This window comes from Limulus polyphemus, unplaced genomic scaffold, assembly GCF_000517525.1.
Source record: "Limulus polyphemus unplaced genomic scaffold, Limulus_polyphemus-2.1.2 Scaffold957, whole genome shotgun sequence".
Taxonomy (NCBI): Eukaryota; Metazoa; Arthropoda; class Merostomata; order Xiphosura; family Limulidae; genus Limulus; species Limulus polyphemus.
This window is the reverse complement of record NW_013666567.1, coordinates 122970-140839: the sequence shown is the minus strand read 5'-3', so window position 1 is coordinate 140839 and position 17870 is coordinate 122970. Positions and strand designations below refer to the sequence as shown.

General features: G+C 33.8%; 1 protein-coding gene and 1 long non-coding RNA gene across 4 annotated transcripts in view; one reads left to right on the top strand and one right to left on the bottom strand.

Annotated features, from left to right (window-relative positions):
* LOC106461432 (AN1-type zinc finger protein 2A-like) overlaps positions 1-17870 on the bottom strand; it is a 126557-nt gene that overhangs the window by 89182 nt on the left and 19505 nt on the right. The window lies entirely within an intron of this gene.
* Positions 532-7881, top strand: LOC111086253. The gene is made up of 3 exons (XR_002610976.1): positions 532-668; positions 4951-5085; positions 7795-7881. It is a non-coding gene; the product is annotated as an uncharacterized LOC111086253 (long non-coding RNA).

Sequence of the window (17870 nt, the reverse complement as noted above, 5' to 3'; positions counted from 1 at the left end):
GTTTAAGCTGTGATTTTTCTAAACAATATTTTGTCATGACACAAATATTTCATCTATTACTCCGAGGGTTTCGCCGTAAACTAGATAACGCACACACTTTCTATCTTTCTTAGGTAAACTAGATTCTTACCTAATGATATTTTTTATTTTGTGGTAATGAAATGCAAATACAAAAGCAAGGCAAATTTCACAAAATAAAGAATCTGATATTCCTTAGAGTTTAATAGAGTTTATGTAAAACTATGTAGCCAAGTGACATTTAACTATTTTTCTTCCTCTTTATTTGAATATTTTCATGGTGTACAAGAAAGAATCTTGTTTAAGTGGCATGCAACAGAGCCACAAAATATAATATCAGTTTAGATAAGTGTGTGCGTGTTTGTTGAATTTCGCGCATAGTTACACAAGTGTTATTTGCGCATACCCTTACCTAATTTTGAAATGATAGACTTGAAGGAATTTAGCTAGTCAACATCACTCATCGTCAGCTCTTAGGTTTCTCTTGTCAGATAGAACGGTGGGATTTGACCGTCAGTTTTATAACTCATCCATGGTTTCAAAGTGAGGGAGGGATTTGTGAATTGTTTTGGCGGTAACAGGACACAAACCACGGAACTCCAGCTTCATAGTGCAACACGCTAATCATTGGGCAGTGCTCGCTTCCATAGGTGAGTTGTGCGTTCGTTTTTGATTGTTTTATATTTGAAAGTTACTCATTTTTGTAATTTTTATTGGTTAAATCTGAAACTTACTCCTTTTTGTTTGTAATTTTTATTGGTTAAATCTGAAACATCATTTTTATGTAAATTTCAATTGTTTTATTTCTTGCTCAGCTATACAAATACTGCCTAGTTATAAAAATATTACCCAGTTATGAATGGTGATGATCGGTGCGGTAGTTTCCGAGATCCAAGTTTTGGACGTATACATTGCAAGCTCCATTGTAAGATTTACCGATTTTCTAATTTTTGGATTAAACACAACTTTCTATTATATTTTCTCTATTAATTACCTAGTATATCATTCGGGTAATAGATTAAAATAAAAGGTAATATAGGTTTGGTCTTATTAATTTTTGGTCAAACATGTTTTTAACGTAAAAAAAAGTGACATCTCTGAGACCCGAATAATTTCTGTTAAGTAAAAATATCTTTAGTTCATTTAATTTCATCCATTTGTAAATATAATTACTTACAACTGTAATGATTATTTTAGCCAAAGTAAAACGATTATTTCTATTAACGACATGAAAGTAATTAATTAACACATATTTTTGATAACTGCATCTATAAAGAAATACTTTAATAAAATCTACTCTGTGATGATAAGATTCTTTTTCTCATGAATGGTGAACATTATTGAGTATGAGTACATTGTTGTAGAACTATCAGACAATTCCAGAATAGCCTTTCGCAGGAGCCAGCAGTTATACCTGACAGGAGGGTGGATATTTCTGCTAGTAACTTTAATAATATTAGAGCTTAAACACAAACAAAAACTATGTAAACTTTGTACATTTGATTACAATAACAATAATAACAATTCATAAACTGTAATTATAACTTCCAACAATAAAACACATAACTAAAGCAGGTCAAATATTTATTTGATATCTTGGAGGGTTAGAATTACTACACTTGTAACAGCATATTTTATTATTACTACTAACTGTTATCATAAAGTTAATAGTTACGTACTTTAGGTTACTTAGAAATGACTACTAAAATAGCAAATAGTGTAAGAAAGGTGTTTTTTTTTTAAATATTAATACTATTGTATTTATTTGTTAATATGTCCACTTTGTAAAAACTTTTATATCGAAAAATCTAAGGTTTAAATTACACTTTCACAACGTACACGTGAAAAGCAACACAAGCAGACACTTGCCTTGAATGTTCTTAGGCATATATTAATATATATATAGAAAATAATGCCTTAAGGAACCTTTTATTGTTTGTTTTCCATTTTTGGAAATATAAAAATAATGATAAAAGGCTAACATATGAAGAGTATTTCATTGAAAAGTTTAAATCATCGAATTTATAAGACAGTATAATTTAAAAGTAGGGTTTTAGAAGCTATTATTACTTTTTAATGTTTGTATTTGAGTACAAAGCTACACAATGGGATATCTATGCTCCGCCCACCTCAGGTATCGAAACCAAATTTTTAGCATTATAAACCTTCTTACTTTCCTCTGAGCCAACGAGGAGCAATTATTTATATTAACGTTTAATATTACAATATTCGTTTCCAATTGGATATTTTATTTTCTTCAGCAAAGAGATTTTAAATTTACGAAAGTGCTCCCACTATTGAAATAAAATTTGATCTTGATCTCGTGCCTTTTTATTTGTTATCTTATTTATTTATATAGCAAACGTATGATAAGTCAGCTCCACTTGTTACGCAGAAATCTGGGTTATGAAATTAATACAAGAGTAATCAGAAATTGACACTTTTATACAACAGACATTAGCCGATCATCATAAACAAGTGTAACCACAATGTCCCCTTGTCATAGGTAATGGTTTTATGGCCCAAGCGGTAGAATAAGAAAGTATACCACCCTCATGAAGACACTTACTTTTCAGCATTAATGATGATTGCTTAGAAGCATAGACTCTGCCATTTCGTCAGTTTTTTGATATTTCTCATCATCCTTATTTAGCCGATAATTTTATTTACTTTGGTAATCCTGCTATGCTTGCTTGTGTTGTTGACAAATTCATGACGTTATTCCTAGGTATGGGTTATTTTACTATTACTATTTTTCCATTAGTTTGTTCATTTTAGCGCAAAGCTACATACACAATGGGTTATTTGCGCTCTTTCCACCGAAAGGAACTGAACCTCAAATTTTAGCGTGGGAAAATTTTCTATTGAGATTCACATTTCTAATGAATACATAATTAATTATCATAACTCGCGAAGTGCTTATAGGAGCACTTGTAAATGTTGTGGAGGCAGTTAGTAAAATGTTAATAGTTTCCTTCTCAGTTTTCTTGAATTATTGCCCCCCCCCCCAGTGGAAACAGCGGTACGGTACCGAGTTTCGATATCCGTGTTGGGCAGAGCACAGATAGACCATTGTGAAGCTTTGTGCTTAGCTTTAAACAATATTTGAATTATTGGATAAATTACAAACTTGTTATTTCACTTTTCTAGACCAAAATGTTTTTAACTCTTAGTGACATTTTCGAAGTTTAAAAATAAAGAATGGGGCAAACTTGGTGTTAAAAGAAAGTTTATTCTGAAAGTTTACATAAAGTAAAATTGAATTATTCTATATTGTAAAACCAATTAATTCTTTTTTATAAAGCTACCTGAACATTACTAATAATAATGTTCAAACTTATTTCAGGAAGGTTACAAGCAACACAAGTCAGAAATATTATGGCGCACCTGAAGTTTGTCCAGTACTTGTACCTTCATATGCTCTTTGTTACATTTAACGCGTACAACAGTTAAACTAAATATAACAAAACGTATGTTTTCGACTTAAACATGATAGCCTTCTTAGAAAATATGGTATAAAAGTGGTTTGTTTTCAAGCTACACGAGGGCTATCCGCGCTAGCCGTTCCTAATTTAGCAGTGTAAAACTAGAGGGAAGGCAGCTAGTAATCACCACCCACCGCCAACTCTTGGGCTACTCTTTTACCAACGAATAGTGGGATTGGCCGTCACATTTATAAAAATACTTCACGAGCGGGGCGAAGGGGGATATAAATATCCCTGAACAACCCAGTTTCTTTCCTTTAAAAACTAAATTCCTGTCACGAAATTTTTGGTTTTGATTATTGCATGGAGCGAAAACTACCTGCACCAACGAGTCTAGACATATTGAATCTACAGTCATTGTGGTGGGATAGAAACAGTACTCTGGCTTCGTACAGACGACTATCATGAAACTATAGGTCACAATAGAGTTAACTGAGTTTGAGCGCTATAGCTCTTGTAATTGGTTCATATTGAGGACAGAAATGCCGCATGATAAATTTGTAAAAATTAAAGCTTTGGTTGGTGAAGGCTACTAATGCAACAAATTTAAACGATATTTCTTGATTCAGTAGAAGTTGAACGCAAGTTCTGAGAAGGGTATGTGAAACTAGTAGTGTTGGTAATATCGAAGAATTTGGGTTAAATACTTATTACATGATACATGAGAACCTAGTAAAGATCTTGCTAATGAACTGGCTGTAAGTATAGGTGTGAAATTTACCTCCAGAGCAATAAGACATACATTAGTATGAAATAGCTTCAGTGGATGTAGTGCTCAAAAACCACTACTTAATCTTCGCCTACGTGATGGTAAAAAAATTCCAAAAATATATTTAGCTTTTTCTTCATTTCCCAGTCCAAAGTGTCTCCTTACTATGAAAAAAAATATCAAACATATATTTTGAAATATTTAGGTAATTCACAGTTACAAAGAATAATGCATATATCAAATATCAATGATTGTTAACTTTGGAAAGTGGTGGATGAGCCAAAGCTGAACAGCCATCACAACACAGTCCTAATCATAATTGCAGTTCCTATTAATTGCAGTAATTACCAGAGCCATTCACACTAGAAGCATTAGTCTTAGTTTTAGTTCGAATCCCTGTCCCACCAAACATGCTCGCCCTTTCAGCCGTGGGGGTGTTATAATGTGACGGTCTATCCCACTATTCGTAGGTAAAAGAGTAGCCCAAAAGTTGGCGGTGGGTGGTGATGACTAGCTGACCTCCCTCTAGTATTTCACTGCTAAATTAGGGACGGCTAGCGCAGTTAGTCCTCGTGTAGCTTTGCGTGAAATTCAAACCAAACCAAGTTTTAGTAACTAGCGGCCATAACTACATAACTAGAGATAGTTAAAAGAAATAACGTTTGTTGTGAGTATTACTAATTGTAGCATCTAGTATCCATAATAGCACAAGTTAACAGCCATAACTTTTGTTTCTAGCAACCACAGCTATTCACTGGTATTCGGTTTCATCAATATCAAAAGGATAAGTTTAAAATATCCGTAAGAACGCAGATTCCGGAATTGTACCGCACAGAATAATTTCGAATTTGGAGGAAAAACAAACGCAGATGAGTAAGTAAAACAGATTTTTATTTACAATGACTGTAAACCTTTATTTACCAAACTGGCTGATGTCTAAATCTTTTGTGTTCAAACTGGTTACTGGGGCTGGAGGGGCTCACTATACAAATCCGCAAAGAAGAGAAACTCACCACCACATACCAATTTGTACACAAGCATCTGTGTCACCTCTTCAGATAGGCTTACTTAAGAGTATATTTTACAATTGATTACTAAAACTAACATTTTCCTATTGTTGCTTTTTTCCAACACATTAATTACGTAAATATCGCAGTGACGTTAACAACAACAACAACAACAAAAAACCAGTCACTAGAGAGTTAGAGTTCAGTTGTATTAACTAACATTTTGGCGGAGTTTTCTGTTTTCTAATACTTGATCAAATGTGTACGTCTGAAACATAAATGTATAGACAGTAATTATTATACTTAGTCATGAAATCTAAATACAAACAATATTTTTTTGATACACTAACATGGCTATACATTTGTTCTTTCATTCTAAGGCTAGAGTGTGAGTTATTGGCTAGTGTTTTCAGACTATGAATCTGAGAGTTCACAGTTCGTGACCCTATTCAAAAAATAAAAAAGTGCTCCGCAATTTGGGACCGTGGGTACACTGTAAGAGTCAGACAAGAGTAGCCAAAAACTGTCAGTGGGTGCTGTTGACTAATTGCCTTTCTTTTTCTCTATCAGTTCAAAATTAGGGACAAAGATTGTCCTTCGTGTAGCTTTGCACAAATATTCCGAAACAAACAATCTTTTATAAGCACACTTGGGGGGTACAGTTGCGAATGTATGTACACTTATGATAAATAAATAGTCTCTTAACAGGTTTAACATCGACTGTTTCATGATAAAAGTTTTACTCAGGTATTAATGAAACGATATTAAGATATGCACAGCTGTATTTTTATCCAGGGAATGAACACATACACCACAGTAAATACATTTGAGATCACGCTAACAAACCCAATTCTTCTTACTCTCGTGTTTATACGTGTGTATCTAGAAGCGTACGAGTTTCAACGTTTGGTCTGCGATATACCCACTTGCTGTTTATATTGTTTACATTTGTTTCTACAGATAAGGTAATACATGCCGGTGCTTTAACGTCATAAAAGAGTTTATTAGATTTTCAGTATTACAACCTACCGTCAGACTATGATGAATGGTACAGATAACAACTGACATTCAGTGCTTTGTCGGTCAATATGAAATACAAGTGTTGACTAGAGAAGACTTACGGCGCCATTTATCACAAGACTAAACAAACACAAGTGGATAGATAAACCTGAATGTTTCAAATATATATAGATATAACAGAATATCAAAAGTAGGTAATAACAAAATATAATAACACTGGTCAACAACATTTTTGTATCTTATTAAACAAATATCATTCTTTACTAATTTGAAGGTGCTGATTACGAAAATGAACTTATTTTTCACACAATGGGTTCAGTTTTTTCATTATAGGGGACGGTGGTACATGTGGGGGTAGGGGTAGATCAGGGGTAGAGATAATCATGCGTTATTAATATTTTCTCTAAAATCACTGTTTTTTACTGAATTGATAGTCCTATTTATAGAATTAAACTTCAGTTTTGCACATAAGGTTTAGATTTTCAATATAAAGTGGGTAATGAGGAAATATGGGGCATGAATAATGGGTATAAGTCGGTGCTTCATGGCATGATATGATATTATACAATATTATAATTTGTCGTATTCATAAATATATCTTATAATACCATATGCTAATTTTATTTATCTTTTTTTTAGATCTGATAAGATTGATATGAATTATTTAAGAGGTTGCTTAAATCGACCCTATTCATTATGTTATGGTTGTGGTATTTTTACACAAAGCTCGCAACGCAGAAATATTACACCTGTTTACTTCTACTACTTTGGTTGTCATCTTGGGAATCCAAATAAGAATTGGCCACCACACATTTGCTGCAATCCTTGTGCAGTAAGTCTGAGGGAATGGTTGAATGGTAAAAGTAAGAGTATGCCATTTGCAGTACCTATGATTTGGCGTGAACTCAAGAACCATGTAAATGACTGTTATTTCTGTCATTCAATTATAACCGGAATCAAAGCAAAGAATAGACACAAAGCTCAATATCCAAATGTGGATTCAGCTATGAAGCCAGTTCCTCACAGTGAAGAACTTCCAGTTCCCACACCACCAACTGACAAAAAAAAAATAATATCCTCGTCTTCTGATGAATCATCAGCACATGGGAATGACACAGATGATGAATTCTCTCCTTTAAATCCAATGAGCCTTATTTCATCAACCAAGATGATGTGAATGACTTTGCAAGAGATTTGTATCTATCCAAGTCACAGTCTAAACTGCTGGCATCCAGATTAAAAGAGTGGTACACGGATGTCATTAAAAATACATTTTTTCCACACTCATTTAGAGTTTTCCCCTGAAAATCTTGGTTACGTCTCAGATGAGCATGGTGAACGTTTTAACCCAGATATTACGAGAATGGAGAAGAACTACCAGGGAGACCCAGCTATGATGGGGTATTACTGCTGGATGCTCAAGCGTGAAGGTAACTCAATATTCAAGCGGAAATCACAAAAAGTCACTTTTAACAGTTTTGAAATCCTGCTTTGTAATAGTCTTATTCACAGAATAATCTAAACCTTAATTCTTAATGTTGTTTTTTTTTCTCAGGTAACAAACCTATCAATGATGGCAAGTTATGTCATATATGAGTCTTAAGGCAGGGGTACAACATATCAAAAACCAAACCAGATATGAAAAATATATTATGATTTTCGTAAGCTATGCCCCAAAATTACTCAAAAACAGCCATTTTCATAAAAGATACAGAGAAAAAGTTTTTTGTTTCCCAGTGTATAATTGTTTCAATGTATAACAAAAAATAAATAAATTTATATACATACAAAGATAGTGTTATAGTATTTTAGGGCGCTCGATTTGCAATCTGCGGGTTCGAATCCCTGTCACACCAAACATGCTTGCCCTTTAAGCCGTGGGGGCGTTATAAAGTGACGGTCAATCCAACTATTCGTTGGTAAAAGAGTAGCCCAAGAGTTGGCGGTGGGTGGGGATGACTAGCTGCCTTCCCTCTAGTCTTACACTGCTAAATTAGGGACGGCTAGCGCAGATAGCCCTCGTGCAGCTTTGCGCGAAGTTCAAAACAAACAAACAAGCATCTAACAAAACTGAAACTATACTACAAAATCACTGTTACCGTATTTTGAGGGAAGTAAACAGTGAATTATAGATTATATAATCATACACTCAAATGGAATTAAATACAGCTCGAAGTATTAAGTAAAGAACATTATGCAAATCCTATATGAACATAGGTTCACTGTGGTGAGTAAAAGACAACTAAGAACACAATATATATATATAATATAAACTGAAGTGTTACTCATACATATAAACTCTGCGAACAGACCCATACTTCCATTCGAAGTGACGTAACACTCATATATATTTGTGGTTGCTGCATTTATACAAATGTATTGTCCACGACGTCGTTCCGACAACTGCCTGCTGTTATAACGAGTCATAGCTGATTTTTTATAACGACTGTCAGTTTTTACTTATGTTACTGGCAGTAAATTACATTTAATAATGCACTGTGTGTGTGTGTGTCACTTGTACAGTCTTACTCCAACATTGGAAACTTTCATTTCACGACTCTTCGTTGGCTCGTGAAACATATGTGTGTGTGTGCTTATTGCTAGCATTAGCAACCAAAGGTAGCTTATTCTCGCGGTCTCGTGCATACATGTATTTTCGCTCTTAGTAACCAAGCTGATGAAACTAATCTAGAGCGAACCTTAGAGTGGGCACTTTGGGGTTTATTGTCAATTTCGCGCTCATCTTTAGTTGCCTTCCTGCCTAATTGCCCCCCCCCCCCTACGTCTTGTTGTTGAGAATATTTATTAGCTTATTGGCAAGTCATCAAAACGGAGATATGATATCAAAGCCAGGATATAGAAAAATGAGCTTGCCCATGTATAATAAAATGATAAGCCTTGAACGAACATTGTTGTAAGTTGATTAACTGCTTGCATTCTTTGGGATAGATAATAATAATAGTAGTAGTTATTCTTACCTTCTCAACATATATAGAACATTAGAATCAGGTCAGTGTGTTTTTTAATCAGTTGAGATTTTTTAAATTCTTCGAATCATTAAATTTTGATTAGAAATAAAATCAATACTTTAAATCTGACCCGACCTGTTGTTATTGAGGTACTTCTTGAACAGTCTGCGCTGTAAAAAGGAAAATTTAGTATTTTTTTAATCATGCAGTTAATAATGTGTTTATTTATTATTTCATTTAAAAGAGGCCTTTTATGGTGTTAGAGTTCAATAAAATCTAACTTTAGAAAATGTCAACTATTTTATATAAATTTATTATTAATTTATAAGAACTTACCAAAAGTAAAAAATAATAATATACCAACCACATTATATCTATTATATCTAGAGCCGACGAGGTCTTTCGCTCAGTACTAGGACTACCCAGTTTAGGATTTCAGCTAAACGTCATATATTATAGTACACCGTTTTTCTCTATCTCTCTATCTATTTGTCTATCCATCTTTGCCTATCTGCCTATTTATTTATTTACTGTTTGTAATTAATCACAAAGCTACACAATGGACTATCTGTGCTCTGCCCACCGCGGGTATTGAAACCCGGATTGTAGCGTTGTAAATCCGCAGACATACCGCTGTGACACTGGGGGGGGCATTTATTTATTGAGTGGAATAGTTATATCATCCTGTGAAGTATATTTTATGCGTACATCTAGTCTTTAATATAAGATAAATTACATTTCAACAGACAATTATACATCATAATTAAAATTAGAATGCAAAAAAATATTTATTAGAAATGTCCGTTGACATTTATTTATCCTGTAAAATAATTTACTTCAAATTGTCCATCACAGATCGCTCGCACATTCCGCAAAAAAACATTCATTTGGTTTATATAATTTCATTTTGTTTTCATAATAGATACAAAACCATTTTTGAAAAGGTCGAATTAAGAAATCTTAAATAAAAATAACAACAAATGGCATTAGAAACGTTATCAGTGAAATAAGAATTCGAGTTCTTTGAAACATTACAGTTTGATCTGACAACGTGAGTTGAAGTATTCTTTCAAAGATGAGATTTGAATTGCTACTTGAATTGCACATACATGTTTTTTTTGTTGAATAATCTCGTAGAAGAACCATGCAGAGATGTCATACTACAAAAAAGTTTCCAACACATCCATAAAATATTGAACCATCCTGTGATTTAGTTTATTGTCCCGGACAATTTATTTACTTAAGAAACATTATTAAAAAATGTCCCTTATCATTATATTATTATATTTACCTTTTTGCTTCATATTAGAAACTCTGCAGTGTATTAAAATACATTTAATGACGTGGTACATTGAGTGTGGACTAAGATGTATATTCGTGTTTTTTACTTATACAGCTCTGCCATGACACACCTGTACACACCCAAAACAAACTGTGCGCTACACAAACAGTATTGAGTTGAAAACATTGGGAACCAGATCACTGACCAATTATGGGCCATTAAGTGAAACTTTGATGTCTTTCTTTCATTGACCCGGATATTACTTTGTGTGCTTTTTAAGGCTAGTCGGTGCGTTCTAATCGACGTTGCCTGCCACAGGCCGTTTAGGATCGGCACTTTTGTGTTTACTCGAGGAATGCTTGTCACACATCGTCAAGTTTATTACCGCTTACTTTTAAGCGATAGTCTTGTCTTGTCCAGCGACTAGTTGCTCTTCTTCTGAATATCAGCATGCAGAGTTGACAGCTTTAATCACTAGTTTCACTATATGGTTCCTGGTATTATTTTTTAAATTAAACAGGATTCAAAAATATTGGTGCTTTCCATGGACACACCAACTGAAGCTAAATAACACTTAGCAATACACACCAACTGAAACTAAATAACGCTTAGTAAAACACGGCAAATGAAGCCATGTAACGCTCAGTAATACGCAGCAACTGAAGCTAAATAGCTTCTATCAATACTCAGCAATTGAAGCAACATAGCGCTCAGCAATACACAGCAGCTGAAGCCACAATATAACACTCAGCAATACACAGCAGCTGAAGCCACAATATAACGCTCAGCAATACACAGCAGCTGAAGCTACAACATAATTCTCGTAATACATAGCATCTGAAGCTACATAACGCTCAGTAATACACAACAACTGAAACTACAATATAACGCTTAGCAATACAGAGCAACTTAAGCTACATAATGCTCAGCAATACACTGCAATTGAAGCCACCTAACATTCGACAATACACAAAAACTGAAGCCACGTAACGCTCAGCAATACAGATCAACTGAAGCTACAATATAACGCTTAGCAATACGCAGCACAAATATAACTAAAATAAAAATTAAGGAAATAAAAAATTTTAGTTGTTAGTTATCTTTACAAATAAATTCCTGTTTCTACGGTGATATCAGCATTCTCCGGTCTATAAGTTTATTTGTTATAGAAGAACAAAAACAACAACATAAAATGTTTTCTATACGTTAGAATAAGTATTTGTTATGTTAATGAGTTTATCGCATGTTTTAACAACAACGACAAAGTTAGGCTTAATAGCACGATAAACAGTAAGATAAGGTCAGGTTATGTACGTAATTACTATTGTAAGAACTAACTTCGCGTTTATATGAACTGAGACAACGTTTTACTGCAACTATTACACCCGATTTTCTGTATGATGTTTTAGTTGTGTTTTATTCACCACAGTGAACCTATATATTTTATAGGATTTGAATAATGTTGATGCTACTAATTTATTCTTCTAAGTCATTCAGCAGACAACTGTCTTTTTAATATGTTTAAACTTGAACTAATAAAAATTCTGATCATTTAAGTAGTAACTACGAGAGCAGAAGAATGAGTCGGCTAAGGAAAATAAAATATGAAACAATGAATTTAACTTTCATACTGTTATGATAATATGGAAATAGCAATATACAAAAACGGCTTTCGTACATCAACTATGCTACGAACAGACATCACTTTAGGGCACTTAAGTGAAATTAATATACAATAATATTTGGTATTTTCAATCTGAATGGCGCCTTAAGCAATATATGGGCTAAACTGTCAGGTCAGAGACTTCTATATCCAAGCATAGCCATCTTTCATATAAAACAGCTGAACAGAAGGAAAGCAACCAGTTGGCTGCATCTGCTGACAACATGGATACGCTTACTGAAATAGGCTAAACTGTCAGGTCAGAGACTTCTATATCCAAGCATAGCCGTCTTTCATATAAAACAGCTGAACAGATGGAAAGCAACCAGTTGGCTGCATCTGCTGACAACATGGATACGCTTACTGAAATAGCAGGATTGACTTACACTTTTATAATGCGCCAAAAATGAAATAACAGCGCTTATCGCGGGATCGAACTTTGGACCTTTCGACCCGCAGCTCGGTGTACTAACTACTAGGCCACATCTGACTCAAATAAACAACCTTAGAAAAGAAAGCACTATAGAGGCAAATAAAAGTCTAACAGAAATACCAGAGGAACAGAAAGAGGTACATAAGATCAAAACATCGCTTCACGATTCTAAAAGTGTTTTATAATACATGTGACAATTTCATCATACTTATATTTCAAAGAACCTAAGAGTCATCGAGAGAATTGAGGTTAATTTTGAGGATGTCACAATGAATGTATATTGAATAAAAACAGTTATCAAAGTTGTCTAAATGAATAATGAATTACTTGTACATCACACACTTCTTGACCATTAGGTATAAACACCATCATCTGCATAACAGTTTCTGTGGTTCGCTTGTCGGTCAATGACTATTCAGGTAATACCAATAATTTGCTGATGGTATAAAGATTGGGATGAACCTTGACAACAGTATTTATACATGTGACTAGTAAAGCCAAATTCACAGAATGTTACTAGGTCATCAATGAAGTCTTGAAGCTCCATGTGATGTTCTGAAAACAGTGTAAAGTGTGTTCATTTATACATAATCCGTTATATTAGTACCGTTAAGTTTTGTTCTGAAAACGGCGTGTTTTTAAGAAGTTTATATGCTGTAAAGATGTAAAATTAAAACTCTACCGTTTCTTAGGATATTAATTACACCAAATAAATTATTAAAAAATCAGCAACTTTTAAGTATTATTGTTTGGACTCTTTTTCTAAATAGGCTTTTATTATCGTTATTGAGCTTTCCAGAAGAGTAATGACATAGCTATGAATATTGTAAGTGATTTATATAGATTGGTTATTGTTGCCTGTCTATACGTTTGATAATGTTTCATCGCTATTCCTCCTCAGTGAGAGGCGAACTTCCATCGTACTTGAAAGGCATGTATATATATAAACAATTAATGCAATGTATCCTTGTTTTACAAAACTGTAAAATATAGTAAATAAAGGCGTTTTTGTATACTCTTAGCGCTTGGTAAGCGGTAATAAGTTTACGGACTTACAAGGCTAAAATCCGCGGTTCGATTCCCTATGGTGGACAGAGCGCAAGTAGCCAATTGCATAGTTTTGCGGAAAAACAATAATAACTTTACCTTGGTAACACTAAACAAATGTTTTAGCATGTTACTCAAGACACGTTATAGCTATAATATACAAAATATATTAGGATATTACTGACATTTAGCACATTTGTCTGTGAATACACTTTGAATAGTTGTTATTTTCTCCTACTTCTTATTTCTGAGCTCATGCTGTAACACATATTTGTTGCTCTTTTTCTGACTTCCGTAAAGCATGTGTTAAGTGTTGTGGTATTCTCAGATAAAAGAGTGACAGGACAGGTTCTCTTAACAACGACAGATTCGTTAAGATATCTGCTCCGAAATAATTCTATATTCTTTAACCAACAGAATTCTTGAAAAATATAGTAACTTGACACAAACGCACAATCACAATAAGCAATATTTATTTAAGGAAAACTTTTACAATGTATTCTTTACGTGTCACAACGGAACCTCGCCTCTACTGGAGAATCTCTGAAGATACTCTGCATCAGCTCGAAAAATAACTGGAGAATCTCATATTTAAGACTTTAGATCTCGAGATCGGGTTTCGAATTGCATTGACTGTGATCATATTACAGGCCGTATTGGCTGAGACGCGTTACAGACTGAATGTACTGAACTAAATGACAGTTATTTTGGTGAAAATTAATTATTTCTAGAGAAATAATTAATCATCAGGGGTGCTCGAAGATTGAACAATTTTCCTTCGCCCTGCACAAGACTTATGAATTTTGAAATTAGCACGAGGGTTAGGCTTTTATAGACTGATCGAGATTATGATTATAGGGCTGTTAAGAGAATGAATTGATTAATTAAAAAAACGATGCCTGAAGATGGCAGAAGTGAAGACAAAAGCGATGTTGAGGCAAGTCGCGGTGATGGAGAAGAAGATAAGTCGACTCAGACAAACTATATCAACAAACGGGCCTGGCAGGGATCAATAAATCCAAGTGCCAAGGCTGTGATCTACAGACCCGATGCTTGAGAATAATCGGCTGAGATCGTGTTCAAGACTGAATAAATCTCAGATTAGCTACTTAAATCGTTAACGTCGTCACACTTACCCAGACTAACTAATGCTACTCACGTGTACTGTTCATCCCAATGAAATACAAGAAATCATTACCTCAAGAGTTCATCTGACTACCAATAGAAAACATATCTGTTTGGCTTCACACGCTATGAGTGACCTTGTGTCTATTTTGTTCACGTGAAAACAAGAGGCGCTACTCTAGGTGAATGACACAGAACAATAGGTAGCTGGAGCTAAAGGAACTTAACGATCTTCTTGACCAAGATTATGTAAAAACTGCAAATACTTGAACAAATAACAAATTTTGAAATTTTCCTATATCAATACAAGGAGGAAGGAAACATAGTATGTTTACATGTCACTTTATCTTGTCCTTTATAACATTATTGTTCTAGTTTATATGGAATTTAAAACTGTGTTATAAAGTTTAAATGTTAAAACGTTGAAAAGTTTTAGTCCAGTTTCCCATCTATCACGCCCCTTGGTAGGTCAGCGGTAAACTCGATGACTTAATACTAAAATCTGGAGTTCGATTCCTGTGGTGTGATTTCGCAGCTTTGTACTTAAGACAAACAAACCTATTTATCATTTATACTAACAAAGTGAAGGCCTGGTATAGCCTGGTGGTTAGGACGCTCGACTCGCAGTCTACAAGTTGCGGCATCAAACCCGTCACCTAACATGCTCGCTCTTTCAGACATAAGGACGTTATATTGTGATGGTCAATTCCACTAACTGTTGGCAAAGACTAACCTAGACGCATTCCCTCTAGCCTATCACTTCAAAATTAGGAATGGCTAGCGCAGATAACTCTCGAATAGCTTTGCGCGAAATTCAACAAATTGAATAATTAACAAGTAATATGTAGATTATTAAACCTGTAAAAAGTTAGCAGATTTTCTTTACTAATAATTCTATGTTGTTTTACACGTGTACAAAATATCATGCAAAACTTGGCTTAGAGGAATGCAGTAATAATATATTCGAAATATATACATTGATAGGTTCATTTTTTAACATTTCGATACTTAACACAGGAGACTAAACGCACGTTGACAGTTTTTGTTATTTAGCTCTTGTTGTAATAGCAAATTAGTTCTTGAAAGCGCTTGCTTCCTGAGATGTTCACGTTTTGATAAAGAAGTGTCACAATCCGCCATTTTTAAAACTTGATGTGCCTGTCTTGATTGAACAAGTTAAATACTCTGTTTTAAGGTATCTTCAATATAATTGATTCCCAGACGGTGGTATGATTATTTTTCTCAGCTTTTGTTTGTTGTTAAGCGCAAAGCTACAAAATGAGCTATTTGTGCTCTGCCCACATCAGGTATCGAAACCCGACATTTAGCGCTATAAGCCCTCAGATTTGATTCCCAGGGGAACAGCATGAGTACTAATAAATCCTCGTTGATGTCATAGTGTTCTTAATTATATCCAGCATAAATTGCGTCAATTATCGTAAACAAAACAGCCAGTTAACAAAACTAAGAGATCAACTGGTTAGTGAGTGATTACCGTTAACCATTGAGGTTTAAATCAATTTATAAAAGCTGTAAAGAAAGTTTAAGGGTAGGACTCACCAAGTTCTCGCAATAATCTCTGGCTTAAGAGGGCAGAAGTAATGGATTTAAATTCCCCCCCTGGCTAGTAATTTGATTTGTTTAGAAACAAAAGATGATCTCCTCTCTTGATTCAACTAATTATTTCTTTTTATCTTATTTAGTTTATTCTGCTATCAACCTATGTTCTTCTCTTATTCTCTGTGAATTTTCTTTTATTATTTTAATTATATTCCTCCATGCCCTACTGTTCCAAATCTCTATGTGATCAACAACAACAAAAAAGAAGAAGAAGAAGAAGAAATAAGAAGAAGAACACTATCACATGACATCATTTATACACAATGACAAGAAGAGACCGATATAAGCTTATAAATAATTAAATAGTTTTATTTTTTGGTAACTAACAGAAATACATTAATCAAAGTTAAAGCTAGGTATATATATATGAATACGAGACTTTTGAAAATGAGGAAATAGAAACTATACTTTTAGTCTCAAAGTTATATTCTCGAAAAATCTAGTTGAAAACGTTATAAATCTCATACGGTTGAGCTTGAAAATGAACAGTAATATCTATACACATCAGTAAAGGTATGTCTAAATATACGTAGTAAGTTCAGGTCGTTTAAAATGGTTTCGATACTGACACATTTATAAAATAAGATACTCATTAAGTATTTATGATGACCAAACGTTACTTACATTCAGCAACTAATGTTATAGCATGTTTAGTACAAAACTAGAATGTATTTACTCATTCGCTTTAAAAAATGGACTAAAGTTACATTGATGATGCTGGAGAACATTCACGAGTGAGCAGTATATAAAGTTAACACATGTAAACCAGGAAGTAAACTCTAGAAAGATGTATTGATGTATCAGTATATGTAAAGTAATTCATGAGTGAGCAGTATATATAGAGTTAACACATGTAAACCAGGAAGTAAACTCTAGAAAGATGTATTGATGTATCAGTATATGTAAAGTAATTCACCAGTGAGCAGTATATATAGAGTTAACACATGTAAACCAGGAAGTAAACTCTAGAAAGATGTATTGATGTATCAGTATATGTAAAGTAATTCACCAGTGAGCAGTATATATAGAGTTAACACATGTAAACCAGGAACTAAACTGTAGAGCACAAGGAAAACATTAAAATTAGTAAAGAATATGGCAAACATGAAAAAATACAAACTGAAAATAAATGATAATACATTAGTCATAATTTATGTAGGATACATTGATTTCAGATTGATGGATGTCCTTATTATTAAAATTAAAACAGTTTTAGTTGGAAGGATATATGTTAATATTAACTCTGCATACTGCTCTCTCCTCACTATTTTCTAAGCTTCATGTTCTCCAATATCGTAAGGGCTCTACCTTAGTTATACATCAATAGACCTAATGATGGAATAAGTATATTTTGAAATGTTCGACGAATGACGTAAAAAAATGTGAACAGTTGGAATTTGTAACAATTAGAATTTTGAAGCAATTCTTGGTAAATGACCAACTGAATGTTTCCTTGAAATGAAACTATGCGAGTCCAAACGGATAAAAGCGT